This window comes from Syngnathoides biaculeatus, chromosome 6 (assembly GCF_019802595.1).
Source record: "Syngnathoides biaculeatus isolate LvHL_M chromosome 6, ASM1980259v1, whole genome shotgun sequence".
NCBI classification, from domain to species: Eukaryota; Metazoa; Chordata; class Actinopteri; order Syngnathiformes; family Syngnathidae; genus Syngnathoides; species Syngnathoides biaculeatus.
The window spans coordinates 9491438-9497657 of NC_084645.1; positions in this window are offsets into that span (position 1 = coordinate 9491438).

Here is a 6220-nt window from a genome sequence, read left to right on the forward strand (position 1 = left end):
CAAGGCTGGATAATTGTCTATAATCTGTGGGGGTAGAGGGGGATCGGCCGAAGGGCTCAGGTTGCAGGTGGAGACAGGTTTCACCAACGAGACGTGGAAAGTGGGTGGGATGAATTTTAAATGACTGAGGTAGTTCCAACTGGACAAAAGAGGATTTGATTATTTTGGTAATATTAACGCTCACTGAGCATATGAGACTCTGTCTGAAGTGGGAGGTCGTGGGAGGAAAGCCAGATGGACTATCCCACCTTGTATTCGAGGGTAGGAGACCATTGTCTGTCCGCGAGCTCTTTGTTGTAAACTGCGGATCGGTGGAACACTGCCTGAACTTCCTTCCACACTGCCTGAACTCTCCGGAGATAAGCTTGAACGATAGGAACTACCGTGGCCTGATTCTGTTGGTTGAAAAGTGGGGGCTGGAAACTGTAGCAAGCCATACTGCATACATACCAGACATACTGGTGGCAGAGCTGGTGAGAGACACGGGAGGAACATGCTCCATGAAGATGGGTTGCATGCAGCTACGTAGTGGAGAGCAGACTCCAGGGATTGATTAGGTCGCTCCGTCTGGCTGTTGGTCTGCGGATGTTACTCTGAAGACAAGCTGGCTGCTGCGCCCACCAACTTGCTGAAACCCCTCCAGGCCTATGAAGAGAATTGTGGAGCTAGCTCGGAGACAATATCAATGGGTATTCCATGGAGTCTAAAGACATGCGTGACCAGGAGGTTAGCAGTTTCCGGGGCAGGTGGGAACTCAGAGAGGGGCACATAGTGGATATACTTGGAAAAGTGATCAATGATCGTGAGATTAATTGCGTTACCTTCTGAGGGGGGCAAGCCAGTAACGAAGCCCATGGCGATGTGAGACCGGGAGTGACTGGGAATTGGCAAGGGGTGCAGCAGAGCAACTAAGGTTTCCCATGTGAAGACTTTCCTCGGATACAGATGGAGCAGGTTTGGACGTATTCACAGGTGTCTTTGCTGAGACTTGCCACCATAAGTGCTGTTGAATGAACTGGATTTTCCAGAATATGCCAGGGTGACAGGTTGACTTGGAATTGTGGGCCCACAGGGGGACTTCTGAATGTAAGGAGTCCAGCATGAGCAGGCGGTCAGGAGGCCTGATCTCGAGAGCTGGTTGGTTCATTTGGGCCTCTTTGACCACCTGCTCAATTTCTCATGTGGCTGCACCAATGAAAACAAGGCTGGGAGAATAGGTTTGGGCTCTGCAGCACTGGATGGCAGTGAGTGGATATGGAAGAGGGCATCTGCTTTTGTGTCCAAGGAACCTGGACGGAAGGAGAGACTAAAGTGGAACCAGCTGAGCAATAGTGCTCAGGTTGCTTGTTGGGGGTTGACTCACTTAGCTGCACAAAGATAAATGACGTTTCTGTGGTGAAGCCAAACGATGAATGTCAGTTCAGTCCTCTCCAACTATTGTCTCCACTCCCCCAGTACCCAGATTACAGCCCGTAGTTCGTGGTTGCCGAGGTCATAATTTTGCTCAGCAGGGTAATAGGCAATGGGAGAAAAAGGCACAGGGGTGTAGTTTCTTAGTCGTGGGTTCTTACTGCAAGAGAACAGTGGCATCACGGGAGTCCGAAGAGTCAACCTCTACCACAAACTATAGGGAGGGGGTCAGGGTGCTACAGAATGTGAGCATTGGTGAAGGAAAATGTGGGTGCCTCAGAGGCTGTGGGCTCAGGAGGAGTACGTAGTGGACGTGGGTCAGTTTGCAAATGGAAAGAAAGAAAGGATACCGGTTGCCTGAGGCAGTGTAATGATTCCATGAGTTCCTGGGGGGCCCATTCTTGTTTATCGGTAGGGACACCGTACGGGGTGAGTGAGGTTGTTCTTCCCTCCAGGGTTGATGGCCAAAGTATTTTGATCTTCTGTGTTGTTTTGTTTGTCCTCTGAAGCCTTGCTCTGTCTTGCTCAGTACAGGTCCTGTAACAAATGGAGACACAGCATGTCAACAAGGCTCTTGATAGATGAGCGGTAGAAGGTCAGCCACAATTTTGTGTCCAGGTTTTTTTTTCCTGAAGGCTCTCAGGAAGTGGAGACACTGTTGAATCATCTTAATCACCTCTGAGATGTTGTCTGTCCAGGAGATGTCCTCAGAAATCAGGACTCCCAGGTACCTGAATGTTGAGTCTCTCCTCACATTTACCATTAATGTTCTCTGTCCACCAGGTTCTGTCCATACTGAACCTCCTCTCTGTAGGGTGCCTCGTCTCCCTTTGAGATCAGACTGACCACTTGTGTCGTTAGCGAATTTGACAATGTTATTTTTGTGGAGTGGGCTTTAGTCGAAGGTGTAGTGACAGTATAGAGGGGACATAGCATGCAGACCTGTGGTGAGGTGGTACTCAGTGTACGGGTGGATGAAAGGTGGAAGCCGATTCTCACAGTCTGGAGTCTGTTCGTCAAGATATCCCTGATCCACGTGCACGTGAGAGGAGGCAGGCGCAAGATGTCCAGTTCAATCATCAGAATGTCTGGAATGATTGTGTTAAAGTCCAAGCTATAATCCACAAATAGCATCCTAGTGTAAATCTGTGATTATTCCAAGTATTCTGCACAATACAGTGTGCAGAACTATGCCAATGGCGTCCTCTGTTGATCGATTCGCCCAGCATGTGATATGGGGGGAGTCAAAGTTGTGGGTGTAGAGGGAGTCTTTGATGTACTTGAGAGACAGGCTCTCGAAGTACTTCATCATGACAGATGTGATGGCTACAAGGTAATAATCATTGAGGCTAGTTAAGGATTTATTTTTGGGGATTGGAATGATTGTCGTAGATTTCAAACAAGTGGGGATGATTGCTTGGACCGGTGAGAGGTTCAAGATCTTGCAGAAGACGCTGGGAAAGAGACGTTGGGATGTTCATGTGTTAATTAGATCACACTTTTCTGAGCTATGTTGCAAAACTGCATTTTAGCCCATATTGTCAGCTCAAAAAGTAGTTGAAATATTGATATAACTAGGTGCACTAATCTGGTTGTGTAAATTGTATTTTGATGGTTGATAAATATTTTTGATTCAATTGTTGCTCAAGTTCACACTTCCTCGACAAAATGAAAAAAATTGCCAAATGTCAAAGATGCATCTTGGACGAAAATCCAAATTTTGAATAATTAACTAAAAAGCATCCAATTATTATTACTTTCCCCTATGTTTAAATCGACAACTTTTCAACTTCACTACTTAAGCTATTAAGCTTATAAGCCATTATTAGCTATTAACTATAAAAAGTTATTTTGTGTTTCGTATTTTACACACCTTAATTGTAAAGATGTTGCACCTTACAACCATGCACTTCGTGAGGACATCCCTTAAAGTTTTGCCCAGCATGTGTAACCTTTTGAGATTCAATTTAGAGGGAACAAATAACCCAGTGTCCCAGGATTCTTTATATTGGGTCTAAGCAAAGCAAAGCAAATTTATTTGAATAGTGTATTTCATACACAAGGTAACTCAATGTGCTTTAAACGATAAAAAATATACATATACAAATAAATGAAAACATTTTAAGTAAAACAAAATTAAATAAGTATACAGTGCAAGGAATATCATTGAAAAGTGGAAGTACTCTAAAAACGCATGAGGGGAAAAAAGGTTTTTTACCTGGATTTGAAAACATTCACTCTTGGGGCTGGGCTCTGCTGCCCACTTCCATTCGATTTTTGTACAACATAATAGCCAAATGCTGCTTCACCATGTTTGCTTTGGACTCTGGGCTCCAGTATTTGACCTGAGTCAGTTGATCTCAAAGCCCGACTGGGTTTGTATTCCCTAAGCATTTCTTTCAAGCATTCCGGTCCTAAACCATTTAGTGATTTTTAGACCGGAAGCAGAACTTCAGAATCTATTCGAAAGATGACTGTTGGAGCAATCATTATAAAATAGAAGAAGCTAAACATGAAGGTCAATCTCAATCGGAGTGGAGCCCCATGCAAGATATCACCTTGAGGGGTCTCAATGATCCTTAGAAAGGTGAGGAATCAGCCCAGGACTACACCACAGGACTTGGTCAATGGCCTGAAAAGAGCTGGGACCACCGTTTCCAAGGTGACTGTTGGTAATACACTAAGACGTCATGGTTTGAAATCATGCATGGCACGGAATGTTCCCCCTAATTAAACCAGCACATGTCAAGGCCCGCCTTAAGTTTGCCAATGACCATTTGGATGATACAGGGGAGTCATGGGAGAAAGTTTTTGGTCAGATGAGACCAAAATGGAACTTCTTGGTCATAACTCCACTAACCGTGTTTGGAGGAAGACGAATGATGACTTCCATCCTAAGAACACCAGCCCTACTGTGAAGCATGGGGGTGGTAGCATCATGCTTTGGGGGTGTTTTTCTGCACATGGGACAGGATGACTGCACTGTATTAAGGAGATGATGACCGCGGCCATGTATTGTGAGATTTTGGGGTACAACCTCTTTCCCTCAGTCAGAGCATTGAACACGGGTCGTGGCTGGATCTTTCAACATGACAATGACCCGAAGCACACAGCCAGGAAAACCAAGGAGTGGCTCCGTAAGAAGTATATCAAGGTTCTAACGTGGCCTAGCCAGCCTCCAGACCTAAACCCAATAGAAATTCTTTGGAGGGAGCTGAAACTCCATGTTTCCCAGCGACAGCCCAGAAACCTGTCTGATCTAGACAAAATCTGTGTGGAGAAGTGGGCCAAAATCCCTCCTGCAGTGTGTGCGAACCTGATGAACAACTACCGGAAACGTTTGACCTCTATAATTGCAAACAAAGGCTACTGTACCAAATATTAACATTGGTTTTCTCAGGTGTTCAAACACTTATTTGCAGCTGTATCACAAAAAAAAAAAATTGTTAAAAAAATCATACATTGTGATTTCTGGATTTTTCTTTTTAAATTATCTCTCTCACAGAGAACATGCCCCTATTATGAAATTTTCAGACCCCTCCATGATTTCTAAGTGGTCGAACTTGCAATATAGCTGAGTGTTCAAATACTTATTTTCTCCTCTGTACCTCAAATCACTCTCTTTAAAAACCAGAGACCAAGTCTGAAAGGTTGGTTTACTGAAAGATTTTGACTGACTTTCAATAGTCACATCAAATCAATTACTCAAACTGCCTCCTACCATCTGAAGGACATATATGCAGAGTGAAAGCTTGCATAGGCCAAGGACACCAGGGAAGCTCATCCATGCTTTTATCTCAAGTAGACTTGTCTATTCAAAACATGAAGTTCGCAGATGACAGCACGGTCATTAGCCTCATCAAAGACAGCCATGAGTCTGCGTATCGACAGAAAGTGGCGAGACTGGAACTTTGGTGTGGTCAGCACAACCTAGAATTGAACACTCTAAAGACTGTAGAGATGATTGTGGACTTCAGGAGGCATCCTTCACCACAGCTGCCCCTGACCCTTTCCAACTGTCGTGTGTCAACCATCAGGACCTTCAAGTTCTTGGGAATTACAGTCTCAGAGGCCTTGAAGTTGGAGACGAATATCAACTCCATCCTCAAAAAAGCCCAACAAAGGATGTACTTCTTGCGGCTTCTGAGGAAGCATGGCCTGTCACAAGAGCTGCTGAGACAGTTCTACACAGCGGTGATCCAATCAGTACTGTGTACCTCCATCACAGTTTGGTTTGGGGCCGCCACAAAAAAGACAAACTCCGACTCCAACGAACAATCAAAGCTGCTGAATGGATTGTCGGCACTATTCTATCCACTATTGAAGACTTGCACTTGTACGTATTTGCAACTGTGTCACACAAATCGTTAAAAAGTCATACATTGTAGATTTTTGGATTTTCCTTTTTAGATTATCTCTCACACAATGGACATCCACCTACAATGAAAATTTCAGACACAGAAAAGGCAGTGTGGTTAAAGGCAGTTTTGGTAATTGATTTGATATGAAAGTCAGGTCGGAATCTATCAGGACACCAAGGTTTCGGACTTGGTCTTCGCTCTTTAAACAAAGTGAGTCCAGCTATTTACTAACAGCAACCCGTTTTTTAAATTTTTATAACCGGTCCGCAAATAATTATCCCAACGACCCGCATCTGTACTCACCCAATTTTGTTGTCTCCCATCTCTAGTGTAGTTCATTCCCCGCATCGCTGCCTGCTCCAGCCACGCCGGCAAGCCACGCCACCTGCTCAGGTTCACGGTTCCTGCTCGCTCCTTGGCCTCGCCATGGATATCCTAACCCTGTGTCA